We start from the raw sequence: 14,714 nt of genomic DNA on the forward strand, positions 1-14,714 counted from the left end.
GTCTGCTTTAATATCCAGTTCTTTCCTAAAATGGTTCGAAATCAATGTGATTATTTTCAGGATGAACGTAGTCTAAATATTTGGATTAGGATGAACGCTGATCGTATAATGACAAAATAAATGCTTGCAATAAGCCAACGATATAACTTTAACTTCTTTAACAATGATAAATCTGCTAATTCGGGCTCACTTAATATTTAACAGTGATAAAGTCAGCATCAAAACAAGAAGTTCTTTATTCTATATGTATCGCCAATGTTAAAAAAGGAACGGACGATACCAAAGGGACAGTCAAACTCATAAATCTAAAACAAACCGACAACACCATGGCTAAAAATAAAAAAGACAAACAATAGTACACATGACACAACATAGAAAACCAAAGTCTATGTAAATGACATAATTGATGACAAAGGTATAATATCAAAAGAAAAAAATACTCAAAAAGTTAAAATGTAAAAGAATTGGATTGCAGAAATAATACAAATAAGAAAGAGCATACCAAATCATTGGAAAGGCATATTACAAAAACAAAACTCATCAAAAACTATTGTTAATTGTAAAAACAACTATCTTTAAAACAAGGCGCAATTATATATGATTTACAAAAAAAATTAATAATAAAGATATTTATGTCATCTTATCTAATGTAAGTAAAGATATACAAATGTAATTGTATTTCAAATAATAAGATAAATCAAGTTAATGTTTATGAAATATGTAAACAAGAATTTAAATACAGATATTATCTGATGGAGTATAGAAATAAAACAATAAGTAAGATGCTTAACAATATTCAAAAATAGATGTAACTGAAATGTATACAATTGTGTTATGTGAAAATTAATAGCTATGCTAGACTTCATATTGTACATGTATGTTGTAGTTGTTGGTTTTTTATTTTTTGTATGTATAAACAAACCAAACAAGACACTTTATTTAATGTAATATATAAAACTAAAATGATTATAATTCAACACAGATTTGTTTTACACCAAATATCATCAAGTAATTGTGTGTATGTTCACTTTGTTGGTATCAAATTACATGTTAAAAATCTTATTCATTCTATTATATTTCCAGAAACATTTATTCTTTTTCACTTTAAATACATTTATTTTGTTTCTATGACAAAATTGTTAACGAATAGTAAATAACACTTACCAAACAAGTTTTATCTAATCCAAAAATTTATTTTCACAACAAACATGTGCTTCCTTTTGCACTAGCTTTCGGACAATGATTTGTAACTAATCCAGCACAAAAGGTCAAGTACAATTAACTGGTTCAAAGCTGTAAACACGGGATGATGAATACAAATTCGGAAGCAAAATGATATTCCGTAAACACGTAATTAATACTATGAAATTCTATTCTTAATGTGTATACACTGTATTTAAAAGAATGTATAAGTGATATATATAATTAACACTTTAATACTTTAGTACTAGTATACTTGACTGAACATTTCCCTGGAAATTCAGTAACTAATTACAGGGATACTCGGGCTAAAGCTGTAATCCGAGTAAATTGTTAAAACAGCAGATATAAATAAAAGATATTTACTTGGAAAAAAAAAGAAAAAAAGAAAACCAAAGAATAAACAACACAAACCCCACTAAAGTGTAACGTATATGCAAAACCTACGGATTGCTATTGCACTGACTAATAAATACGACTGTAATATAGACCATCTTCTCAGTTAACATTTGCAATATTCCTAACCATTGTCTAGAATGTGGCTTTATAACCAGAGGAAATTTAAAAGAAGAAATTATGATCAGGGAATAACATAATTGGCGTCATATTAAACAAATGAAATATTTTTGTAAGTAAAAACTGCAAATTCTGCAATAAGGAAGGAGGGCATTTGTTACAATTATTAGAAAGTTAACAGTGTACACAAATATTGATTTTTGATGCTGTTGGTCCATACTCATCTGATGTTGTAAATTGAAAATTTCCTATATAGTGGTTTATTTTTTTCTATAAATTAGTACAGAATCAACTTTTATTTGTAGTACTAGTATTGTATGTTGATCCTTCTGTTGAGTTAGGCCTTTTCGACTGATTTTTATAGTTCGTTCTTATGATGTACTGTTACACCACTGTCCAAGGTAAGCGGAGGGTTGGGATCCCGCTAACATGTTTGACCGCGCCACATTCTGTATGTTTATGCCTGTCCCAAGTCAGAAGCCTGTAAATCAGTGGTGGTCGTTTGTTTGTGTGTTACATATTAATTTTTCGTTCATTTTTTCAACATTAAGTAGGCTGTTAGTTTTCTCGTTTGAATTGTTTTACATTTCATTTCGGGGCCTTTTATATATGACTATGTTGTATGATCTTCACTCTGAAGTTGTTAATTTCTGTGACATTAATTCTCTTGTGGAGAGTTGTCTCATTGGCAATCCTACCATATCTTCTTTTCTATATAAATTTCTCAGGAACGTACTTTTTCAATTAAATATCAATGATAAAAAGAACTTATTCATACGAAAAAGGACAATGACTTGATTCTAAATTGTTCAACTATTTTTACTTTTTTATCATTAAACATATCAAAATCAATCAAGTGACTATGAGAGATCATCTATTCGTTTGATGTGTTTGAGAACAATACCAATAGATATACTATTGTAGTTCACTAGGTTTATCGGACTAATATATATTGTAAGTTTATATGATTTGTTTTTACAATCAGTTTACTATTATAATCTATTTGGATTACGCATCTGGTGTGTTTTTTCGACAGATATTGAATTGAGCTGAATCTTATTGCCTCTGCATTAAAAAAAAAGACCAATAAGGTAAGTATTAGACAAAACATTGTTCAAATAATATTTCTGAGACGATATTGATGTAACAAATAGGGAAAATGTCAAATTGTTCAAAAAAATAGAATGGTATGAATATTACTTCGCATAAATAAACAAATCGCAAAAACAAGACTAAAAAAAATTGTTAGTGATTAGATAAACGCAGAATGAAGCAACTGTCTACCGGAGAGAAAATTACAAAAAAGAAAGCAACTGTTTATGACCTTATTGTCATCATAAAACAAATTACCGTGAACCGTAGTTATACTTCTTATCAAATGAACTTTATCAAGTAATTGAGATACTGGTTTGTACACTTTGTGTAATCACAATTTATTTATACTTGATTATCAGCATTTTGTTGTATTGATTTTGTTCTGACGGATAATAAAAATGTAACGTAAAATTGATTTTAAATCACATGACAGTATCAATCACATGAGACTATATTTTCAGGATTGAAAACAGTTTATTCGTCTGTAACCAGAAATAAAACTTGTGTGGTAGGTACAATCTATGTATTTTCTTAGTTATTAGATTTAGTTTTCTTAGATGAAATAAGGATTCAGGTGGTATTTTTACGTTTAGTTTTCTATGGTTTGTTTTTTGGGAGATAGGAATACATTGGAGTAGAACAAATCTGTAAAATTACAAAAAAAACGTTAAATGGGATATCAAACTATGACTGCATTTTGCTAGACACTAGAAAACTTCCAAAACATGAATTTATTTAGGTTACATTTTCCCATTTATAAATGACAGAAGCAAAGAGAAGAAAATGTGAACTTGAAATGTCACTTATAATAGAACATTTACAAACATCATCTTATTTCCAACGTTGCAGGTTGTGCAAACTTATCAGATTTGTAAATGATTATGCATTGAATTTTGTATAATAAAATTAAAAAAAATACACCATAGAATATAAAGCTAAAATGCGAGATGATAGCTCTTATAAAAAAAATCATCATAGATCATGATAGATACCAGGACTAAACTTTGTATATACGCCGGACGCACGTTTCGTCTACAAAAGACTCATCACTGACGCTCGAATCCAAAAAAAGTTAAAAAGACCAAATAGAGTACGAAGTTGAAGAGCATTGAGGACCAAAATTCTTTAAGGTTTTGCCAAATACTGCTAAGGTTATCTATGCCTGAGGTAGAAAAGTATTTCAAAAATTCAAAATTTTGTGAACAGTTAATTTATTAATATAACTATATCAATGATAGTTCATGTCAGCACAAGTGCTGACTACTGGGCTGGTGATACACTCTGGTGATACTCCCGGAGAAATAATCTCAACCAGCAGTGGCATCGACCCAGTTGTAGTAGTAAACAAACTCATCATAGATACCAGGACTAAATTTTGTATATTACCCAGGCGCGCGTTTCGTCTACAAAAAGAATCCAAAAAAGTTACAGTCAAATAAGAAAAAGAAACAATGAGGTCACCGTACTTAAATTCTTGCAATACACTAAAATAGGTTAATTCACGATACATGTACTTCCTATTACTGAAACTACTTTATCTGAGTTATCTCCCCTCCAATTGTGGTATCTACCTTTATGTTGCAAGGTTTTTGACCTGATTTTGGGGTTTATATGACTGTGACACAATATTGGTGAAGAAAAAAATCACAGTTCCAAATTATTTGTTTTTGCTACGGCCTTTTAAATATACCCAATTTTGATTTTTTTTTTCCTCATATTTCATCCATTTTTACGCTATTACCGTGAAAAAAATCACAGTTCTCAATTATTTGTTTTCTCATACTTTTTATAACGATGAAGTGGACCAATCTGAATATAACTTAAAAAAAAGCTAAAGGTTGACGTAAATATAAGAAAGTTTTATCATATATTGATGCTTTTTTAAATTCACCATGCTGTCAATTTTATAAAGGAGTAGGTCCGGTAAGGACCGATTTTGGCCTCAAATGTCAGGTTCATCTGACGGAAAATGTTGACCACTTTTTAAACACTTAAGTGTCTATTACATTTGAATCAATCAGTTTATTTGAAAGATTTCAACTGCTTTAGTCATTAAAAACAATCCGATTCAAGCTCAAATATTAAAAATGTATCAAATATGCCGGAAAATGTCACTTTTCAGACGTTTTTGTAAAAAATGAAAGTGGCCGCATTCGTGTTCATCATCAGCCTTAATATATGATATGTATTATAATTAAATACAACTTACATTCCAATATTAAGGATGAACACGAATGCGGCCACTTTCGTTTAACACGAAAACCGTCTAAAGTGTAACTAAAACGCTAGAATTGTGAAGATTTCAGTAATTTAGCATGACTTTATGGTGCTAGTACCCGATATTTGTGCAATGAATTGTCCAAAACAGCCCATATTTTATGTAGCAGAAGCATTCTACTGTCCAATAAATAACTAAAAGTTTACATTTAAACAATTTTGTAAAACTGCTACATTTTGAGGTCAAAAAAGGGTCTTACTGCACCTACTCCTTTGTGATTTTTCTCAGTTACAAGCACAAACTGCATATAAATTCATTTTTTTGAAGTGATTGAAAAGATACAATATCTAAGAAATGAAAAGACAAAAATTATATGGGATGAACATGACTCTTGTAAAAGTCATTCAGCTTTAATTTGTAACCAACAATACCTTAATATTGTACATATATGGAAAGTTGAGCGTAGGAACAACTTTTACGTTAAATATGTACTGTAATTCCTGAATTTGTCATTTATCAAGGCTGAGAGAAATTATGTCGTAAATCGTTCATTTTTTTTCTAGCTTCCAATAGTGTGGCCTTCAAGAATATTGCGTATTTCAAGGCGTTGTTGTCAAATTATTATCCTTTCAAGTTCTTACGAAATACAATACATTAAGACGTAGTGGTCATAGCAGATGATTAACTTTCAAAATTAAACACATGACAAACAATTTTGAGTACGCTATAAGTTTTATATTTCTCTGATGTAACCTGGTATGTTTACGTTATCCTCTGTAGCAAGTCGTAAAAGGTTATAAAAGTTTGGCCCAACGCCACTTGATTTATGCTGTAGCGATATAGCTGACAGTTAAATCTAATTATATAAACCATAGCCTTATCTATGCGATAATGTATAAATATAATTTCTTCATAGGAATTTCCTGTTCAATGATTTCAGGGGGTACACTGGAATTGTCACGTTTGTTTAGTTTTTCTATGATTAACATAAACTATGAGGTATTAGTCACGAAAGGAATGTGTACGTACAATTTAGAAATCAAACCGTAAATAGGATTTAAATTTCCTCAGTTCAACCTTTGATGAAAGTATATACATATTGGGGATGCATACAGATACACTTCATTTCAAAAGAGGGTCGGAAGATAACAGAAGGACTGTTAAACTCATAGATCTAAAATAAACTGACAACGCCATGGCTTAAAAGAAAAAGACACACATATACTATAACATTAAAGACAACATAGTAAAATACAGAATAAAAAATACGAACCCCAAGAAAAACTTAAGGTGATCTCAGGTGCTAAGGAACAATAATCCGATCCTGCTCCACATACGGCACCCGTCGTCTTGCTCATGAAGCACTCAGCAGTTAGAAAATTAAATAAAGATTGAACCACAAAATGTTTTATCATCTTCTTTTTCTGGCTTTCTGATACATTAACCTAACTGTTTGTGTCATACATGTACAAATGTATGTTATCAGTATCTTCCACAGATTTGATTTTCAAAAGATAAGATGGTGATATATTTTTTTGTTTGTGTATCCATGGCAACATTCTGCTTTATTTACCATAAAACATTGCAAGAAGGGGGTTGAAAATGTCACATATTACCCCAAAATATGGTTCAAACCATAATTTCAATGCCTTTGAGTGATACCTTTTCAGAAACCGTTGACATTAATCTACTAAATTGTCAAATACAAAATTGGTGCTTCAGTTTCTCGTCAAACTTAATCGCAAAGTTCGTGCGACAAAAAAAAACAACATTAATTTGAAATTGATTCCTGGACCAATGTTTGGTATGGAAATGAAAATACGGACTGTCATACAAAACAGTTTATATTACATACATTACATAAATGTTCCTAAAACCACACTATGAATGATATATTAATCGTCCGCTATCCAACAATGTATAGTATTACACACTAGCTACCTTGAAAAGTTAAATGGGCCACAATTCAAAACCTCATGTTTTCACAAACCCAGTAAATAGTCTAATTAGTTGGGTCATATTCGTGAAAAGGAAAGGGTCCGAAAAATTTACGAAAGGATTTCAAATTCATTTGAAATTGTTTAACAAAAAAATCGTCTAAGTACACGGAACTCTTTAAAGTACTTTATTTTGTAAAAAGATATTCCAGTATTATATACCTTACAACAGAATTATTTGCATTTACCTGTGTTCATTTTTTTATTTGGCGGCATTTTGTCTAAGGTCATGCTTATCTCTATACTGTTAATATCTCACCCCTTTATCGTATTGATTTTGTATCTACATTGAGTCACAGATCAAATCTATTCGTTAAGTGTATGCTCACTTGTTTGTGTTAATATGTCTTTTGATTGAGTTGAGCCATTTCAATTACTACTTTATCATGTTTATAGTGTATCTTTCCATGTTGTATGTTACACTATTGTTACAGGTAAAGGTTACAATTGGTATCTATCAACACGTTTAAACCCGCTACATGTGTTTGCATCTGTCCTACGTCAGGAACCAGTAGTTCAGTTGTTGTAATTTGTTGATGTGGTTCATAAGTGTTTTCTAGTTTTAATATACAGATTATTACCAATTCTCTGTAATCATAAAAAAAACAGTTTGTTTCCATGTTTTAATTGTTTTACACTAGTCATTTTGGAACCCGTAATATCTTGCTGTTCGGTGTAAGACAAGGCCCCATGTTGAAGAACGTACTTTGAACTATGATGATTTACTTTTACAAATGTTGACTTCGATGGCTAATTGTCTCGTTAGCACTCATACCATATCTTCTTATATATACTTAATACTGTTAGTATTTCATAATAATTATGTGCATCGTCAATTTTAAAATCCCAGATTACAAACATGTCTACAAATTTTCAAATAAATTTTATATTTTCCGCCAAAACTCATCTTAAAAGTGTTCATAGTCTTCTGTAAGGTAACAAAAAAGACATTTAGCATAATTAGATAGAAAGCTTATTTTCTTTTGTTTGAACGAATGAAACGTTAAAGTTTCCATCAGCTCATTTTCTGTTTATCCTCTTTTATATAGTTATGAAAAAATGTGTGCAAATATACATATTGAGCTTCAATTTGTGTATGTTTACATTTAAATATCTTGGTTCTCATTGGAAATGTCTTTATCATATTCTATTAGAATTATATACATTTGCTTTCATTTTTTTTCCTAGTTCATGCTTCTGATTATTCTTTTCACTAATACACAGCGAGTTGTTTTCTGAAACTGTGGTATGTCTTAAATATTTTTCGTTTAATATTTTAAACCGTTCTTTTCTGATTGTTTTTCTTAATTTTGAGAATTCAGCTATCTAGTTTGATTTCTTTTTTAGGTTAAAACTTGAAATACTTTCTGAAAAGACCCTATTTTTTCAATAATTTACATGAAGCATATTTTTTTAAATCAACATTACAAAATCATAATATTTTTTATAAGTTTCTGTATTCATCTTATTTAACGATTCACCTGTTTCTATTGGTTAATCGATATGTCCCCATTCTATGGATCTGTTCGTTCACATATTTCAATTGAATTTTTACTTTCCACAGCCACCGTGTTTCCGTTATTTGCCAGATTTTTTATAATATCACTCAAGTACCCTTTTATTCAAAGAAGAGAGATAGTTTGGTGTTCTTTTTTCGGAATTGTATTCTTCAACCGGAGAAATGATCTCTTTTTGAGCACCATAATAGATCATCCCCGTTTTTTTGTCGGTTTCGTGTTGCTCAGTTTTTAATTTTTAGATTTGTGTTTTGAATGAAGTTGTATGTCTTCATGTCGTTTTGTTTTTGTTTTTGTCTTTTCTTTATTACCAAATAACAAATTAGTCAATGTTTTACTTTCTAGAATACACTTCTAGTTAATCAAAATTAGGTGCCAGTCCATGTAAAAATCAGGCAATTTAGGTAACAATCAAAACATGATCAGAAAAAACCCACTGAGCTAATCATGCTATTTAATACTTACCATCATCCTCAGTTATCTCCTTTTATTCGTTAATTTCTAGTTCATTTCAACCAAATTGTATCTTCTGTTACCAGAACAGAACACGAAAATGAATGTTATTTTTGTGCATAACTACATATTATGAACTGAAAACAATGTCAAATTGGGTGGGTTTTTTTGGTCATGTTTTCACCACTGCCTGATTCTTAGACAGACTGTCACTCAAAAAGGAGCTTTTTACTTTGCATTGAAATGATTTTGAATTTGTGAGCAGAACACAAAATTTCTCTGACGTACGGTACTTATTCAAAATCGTGTGAATATTTTTAACGCCAATGGACAATCAATAGACAAAAAAGATGCATCAAGATCCAAATCGTCCCCAAGTCTAGAAAAAAATGAATAGATTCGACATAGACTATGAAAATATGTCATCTTCTACAAAAGTCCCTACAATAAGGAACAAAAAGCTTGCAATATTACAGAAAACATTATTCACTGTCTAAACCTACTCGTGAACATTTGACGAGGTTAAACTATAAAAATAAAATTATGTGTGGATATAAGGCAATTATACAAGAACCAAACAGCACTATAGCAAAAGACCAAATAAAAAAGAGACGGTACACTTTGGGTTGCATTTTGCCATAGATAATTTATTGAAAATAAAACATTCAAGCATATACTTGAAGAAAATTATGGTATAATTGTACCCCTTTATCATGTTTATAAGACTATTTTTTACATATATTAATTAATTAAATTTCAAGATTTGTTTGAGCCGTGTGATATGACTTTCGTTATCAACTGCTTCCGGTTTATAGCATCTGCTCCTGGTCAATATCGCATGCATCTTTTAAAGTTATCGCAAACATTTTGACGTCATTCTGCATATTTCGGGGAATTTACCCAAGAAGTACTTTTAAGTGAAAAATATAACTAAGTAGAATATAAAAAAAAATATGGATCAGGAAAATACACTTTTAAGAAAAGCTAAATTAATAATACATTAAATGAATTTTATATAGAGAATAATACATGGCAAAATCCGTATCATATGTCGTATCATCCCGAGACATCAATATCAGCCCAAGGGCCTTTAGGCCCGAGGGATGATATTGGTCGAGGGTGATACGGCATGTGATACGGATTTTGCCATGTATTATACGCTTTATCATATGTTTCAACAGAAAAGTATTATATGAACTGTTTTCTGGTTCATAGCACTGGGTTACCTTCAGTTCTACTTTTGTCTTGTTTTAAAGGCCTTAAAAAAGAACTGCTCAATTACTAATCCGAAGCACCTTGGTTACCTTACAATTTACGTGCTGTTGTTTTAAAAATATTTTGTTTATTTTTGTATTTTTTATAGTTGCATTTAGTGTGCCAAAAATTAAGAAAAAAATGACGTTCTTGTCGTCACATACAATATGAAAACGACGTTCGTGACGTCACATACCAAACAATGACGTCATAAAAAAAATTGAGGAAAATTTTTCATAAGCAAAAAAACCAAAAACTGACTTTATGTAAAAAAAAAAAAAAAAAAAAAGTAGGGGTGTGATAAAGGGTAGGGGTGCGATAAAGGGTATGCGATAAAGGGTAGGGGTGTGATAAAGGGTATGCGATAAAGGGTGCGCATCAAAGTTGCGCGATATGGATTAAACAGCAGGCTATTTATCACATATGCAAAACTACTGTATTTACTACTAAACATATGATAAAAAGTTTTAAACAGTATTTCATATCAGAACCTTATCAGATCATGGTCAAAATCCTCAGTCGACACTCTCGGCTCTCCGGCTGATATCATGACCTAGGCCTGTAATGGTCTGATATGTAAACATCGTGATATATTTTTCCGTCGAGAAAAGGCAAATTGATAATTGATAAGTTGAAATCGTCCTCTTTGACATATATTTTAGTGTGAAGTCGTCCGTCTGTGTCAATATTGTTGAAAGCTCAAGGTTTGCAGCAGTCCTTCTAGAAAGAGTAGAATCCTTTATTACAAGCTCATTTGGATTTAGATGCAAGTTTTGACTGAAATATTAGTAATGCAGTTAAAGGACATCATCAATATATTTGAAAGTAAAATTACAGTGTTTTGCAAGGTTTCGGCTACATCAAAAGCGTCGCTTTTATATGATATTGTCAGTAAATAGCCGAAACAAAATAAACTTAGTTCCATGATGAAATTTTGGACGACAGATGTGTTCTATGTAATAAATTAACATATACACGTGCAATATTCTTCATTTGCGCAATATTGATATCTTATAATTTAAGTTTGATATACACGGTATATTTCCAGGAATACATTTAACTGAAGTGCTGGTGATATGGAACAACCGACTCAAGGCAGCCGTAAACGCAAACAAAAAGAAAAAGAATTAAGTCCACGGACTGACTCTAGCAGTGAGGCTGAAGGGTCAACTGAATCAGGGGAAAATTTAGAAGAGTTGACAAACTATGAGAAAGACTTGGCCTCACCTTTCAATAAACAAGATATTGCATTAGTATTTGGTCAAAGTAAGCTCCATGTCAAAAAGAAACATCTTATAGCCGTGTCGCCTGTGTTTGAAGCAATGTTTAGTCCCAATTTTCGGGAAGGATCGTTAAAAGAAATACCTTTACCTAATAAAAAACTAAGTCACTTTGTTTATTTTCTACGCTGCCTGCTTCCAGGATTCGATGACAAAATTACAGGTAAATACATATATAGCCGTTTTATGTTCACAGCTGTTCAGCAGACTCAGATTCAAGAAATTTCTGTTACTGACTAACTGGAAATACCTAATGGAATATTAAAATTGCCTTATCATGCTTATTGCAACTTGTTTGTTTCGATAACACAACAATTGTGGTTGTCATTAATCATTAAGGTATTTACTTGGTGTAATACATTACAATACATGGACACATTTTGAAAAGGCAAGCAAAACAAAATATATAGTTTGAAAGGCTAATATGGGAATTCGATCAGACAAAAATACAAATATGCAGTCGTAATATGAACAACAAAACTATTTATTTTGTCAAAACATATGTCCGTACTCCATGGCTGTATACCTTACGACAAATGTGGCTTCCTCTTTCAAATGGCATTGCTATCTGACTTTCGCAAAGACTATAATGTGATTCGTGTGGCTTTAAATGGACTACATCATTCATGCAAATATAACTTCAATAATATGTGCATCAACAGTCTATCAGAGGTTGACACAAAGTTCTGTCTTTTACTGAAACCTTATGTTGTCCTTCTGATGTATTTTTGTTATTTGTGGTCAATGGAATGGTGTATCATTAACAAATACCCCAAACCTCTTAAATATAATTGAAAGAAAAAGATGATGAAAGTTGTTATTCAACTGTATGCTAAATTTGATTGCTAAATCAATATTTTACAGGTTGAGTCCAATAAAGTGAAAGAGAACAAACTGTCATACCCCCCTCTGAGTATCAAAATACACTCTGAACGTTCGAACTTGCATGTTCGACTTTACACGTTGTTCCGTACTTGACGTCATATCAAGTTCTTTAATTTAAATTCATCTGTAAAAGATAGGAAGGATAGGGCATTCAGTATAATAAATAAAAATAACGCATAGCTCAGAGGGTGATAGAGCAGATTGGTACCCCTCGAAAAGGCATTATCAATCTTTGGGGAGATAATGACATCGCTAACGTAAAAAGTTATTTTTTTGCAACGGCAAACTGTCACATATATTGGTAAAAAGGCAATGTTTGACTCATAGTTAATTATAAGCATGGAAACGATTGCATTGGCCTCTACTTTCTCCAACGCTTGTGCTATTTTCACACTTCCTGACCGGTGCGAGAAAAACATTTCTCCTCACTATAGTATAGTGAAAAATCTGTTCTCGCCTACAGATCGGTTGAAATTTGATTTAAAACCACGGGTTACAAACTGTATCGTATGTCATTAAATTGCGTTATAAAGTTACTACGTACACCGTTCACAGTATTCAAAATTATCTCAGACGTAAAATCAAAACAAATATGATAGATGTGTGTAAACTAATATTAAATGTTCAGGTACTTAGCAATAAACAAAGTATAGACACTGGAATAAAACATGTATTTCCTTTTCCTAGGAAGATATGTAGATTTTTTAACCCTCGAAAAAAAATATTCCCTTTGGAAGTCGCCCTTGACAAATATAAATGTTCTTGGCTAAACAAATGTACTGTAAATTCAGAAATTATTTCGATGTTTTTATTATTGCGAAAATTTAGACAGGGCTAAAATGGCATAAATTTAAATCGAATTTTGAAAATTTAGTATATGACTTTAATAGGATTTTTCTCAATATTACAAAAACTGAAATCGCATATTAGTCTATAATGACAAAACCGCAATAATAAATGCACGCAATAATTTTTGAATTTACAGTATTTCATATAAGTGTACAATGTATGTTCAAATACAAATTATAAGTGTGTTGAATTTTCTGAGGAATAATTGAATTTTTTTTCAGGGCACACTGTTCGCGACATCCTGCCTTTAGCTGATGAATATCAAACTGATGATTTAAAGAAAAGAATTGATAAGTTCCTCGCAAAGGGTGTTTCGTGCATTTCAACAGCAGAAATTATCGAAAAAATTCTTGAAGCGGAAAAGTACAAGTTAGATGGCTACCTGAAAGCATGCATCAATGTTGCATCTCGAACAAAATATAAACTTTTGACAAAAAGTCCGAAATTTGAAGCAATATCTCAAAATACAAAACTTGATATTTTTTCTAGACGGTGCGAAGATATCGATGACGTGTACGATTCTGTGGTAAAGGTTCATCTTGAGAACACGTCATATGCAGGTGAAAACCATCAACGTCGGAGATATGTTGGTTTAGAAGATGTTGGCGAATGGTTAAAATCATATATGAGAGAGTAACTAGCTGTTGATCCCGATCTAAGTAAATCGATATGAGAATTTATACACTTTCAAGCATTTGCATAAGAGCACATTTCCAATAACAATTAAAAAAAACCTGGATGAAATTTTTATATGTAGGTCAATTTGTTCTGAATATTGCTGGTATAAACTGTTTTCGATATAATGTAGGCCAGCAGATTAGAGTCTCTGAACATATGAGGGACACACTGTGGATCGGCTGTCTAAACTACTTTGAAACCATCAATCATCATGTCGCCTCTATTTCTTATATGATCGTTTTGTGTTTATACTTAGATCACTTTCAATAATTTAAGAACATATTACTTTTGTATTACAGCAAATAAAAATAAAAATGGAGCTCAATATTTGTGGAGTTTGATGAAACTATATGCATGTTTGAAAAGATAATGTTTTGTTTTTGGTGATTCTTTTAAATAAAGTTGACTGTTTTAAATTTCAATTCCACACAATCTTATCGAACAGACTTTTTCTGATATAATTGAATAGATATAGGAAGATGTGGTGTGAGTGCCAATGAGACAACTCTCCATCCAAATAACAATTTAAAAAGTAAACCATTATAGGTTAAAGTACGGCCTTCAACACGGAGCCTTGGCTCACACCGAACAACAAGCTATAAAGGGCCCAAAAATTACTAGTGTAAAACCATTCAAACGGGAAAACCAACGGTCTAATCTATAGAAACAAAACGAGAAACGAGAAACACGTATATATTACATAAACAAACGACAACTACTGTCCCTTCTTACAGGGTTTATATTCTCCCAAACTAGTCTGCTATGCCAGATC

General features: G+C 31.3%; 1 long non-coding RNA gene across 1 annotated transcript; it reads left to right on the forward strand.

Annotated features, from left to right (window-relative positions):
• Positions 1–3,203: 3,203 nt before the first annotated feature.
• Positions 3,204–14,267, forward strand: LOC143059150 (uncharacterized). Its single transcript, XR_012973405.1, has 3 exons — positions 3,204–3,319; positions 11,299–11,693; positions 13,486–14,267. It is a non-coding gene; the product is annotated as an uncharacterized LOC143059150 (long non-coding RNA).
• Positions 14,268–14,714: the final 447 nt, after the last annotated feature.

Source organism: Mytilus galloprovincialis, chromosome 14 (genome assembly GCF_965363235.1).
Source record: "Mytilus galloprovincialis chromosome 14, xbMytGall1.hap1.1, whole genome shotgun sequence".
Classification (NCBI taxonomy): domain Eukaryota; kingdom Metazoa; phylum Mollusca; class Bivalvia; order Mytilida; family Mytilidae; genus Mytilus; species Mytilus galloprovincialis.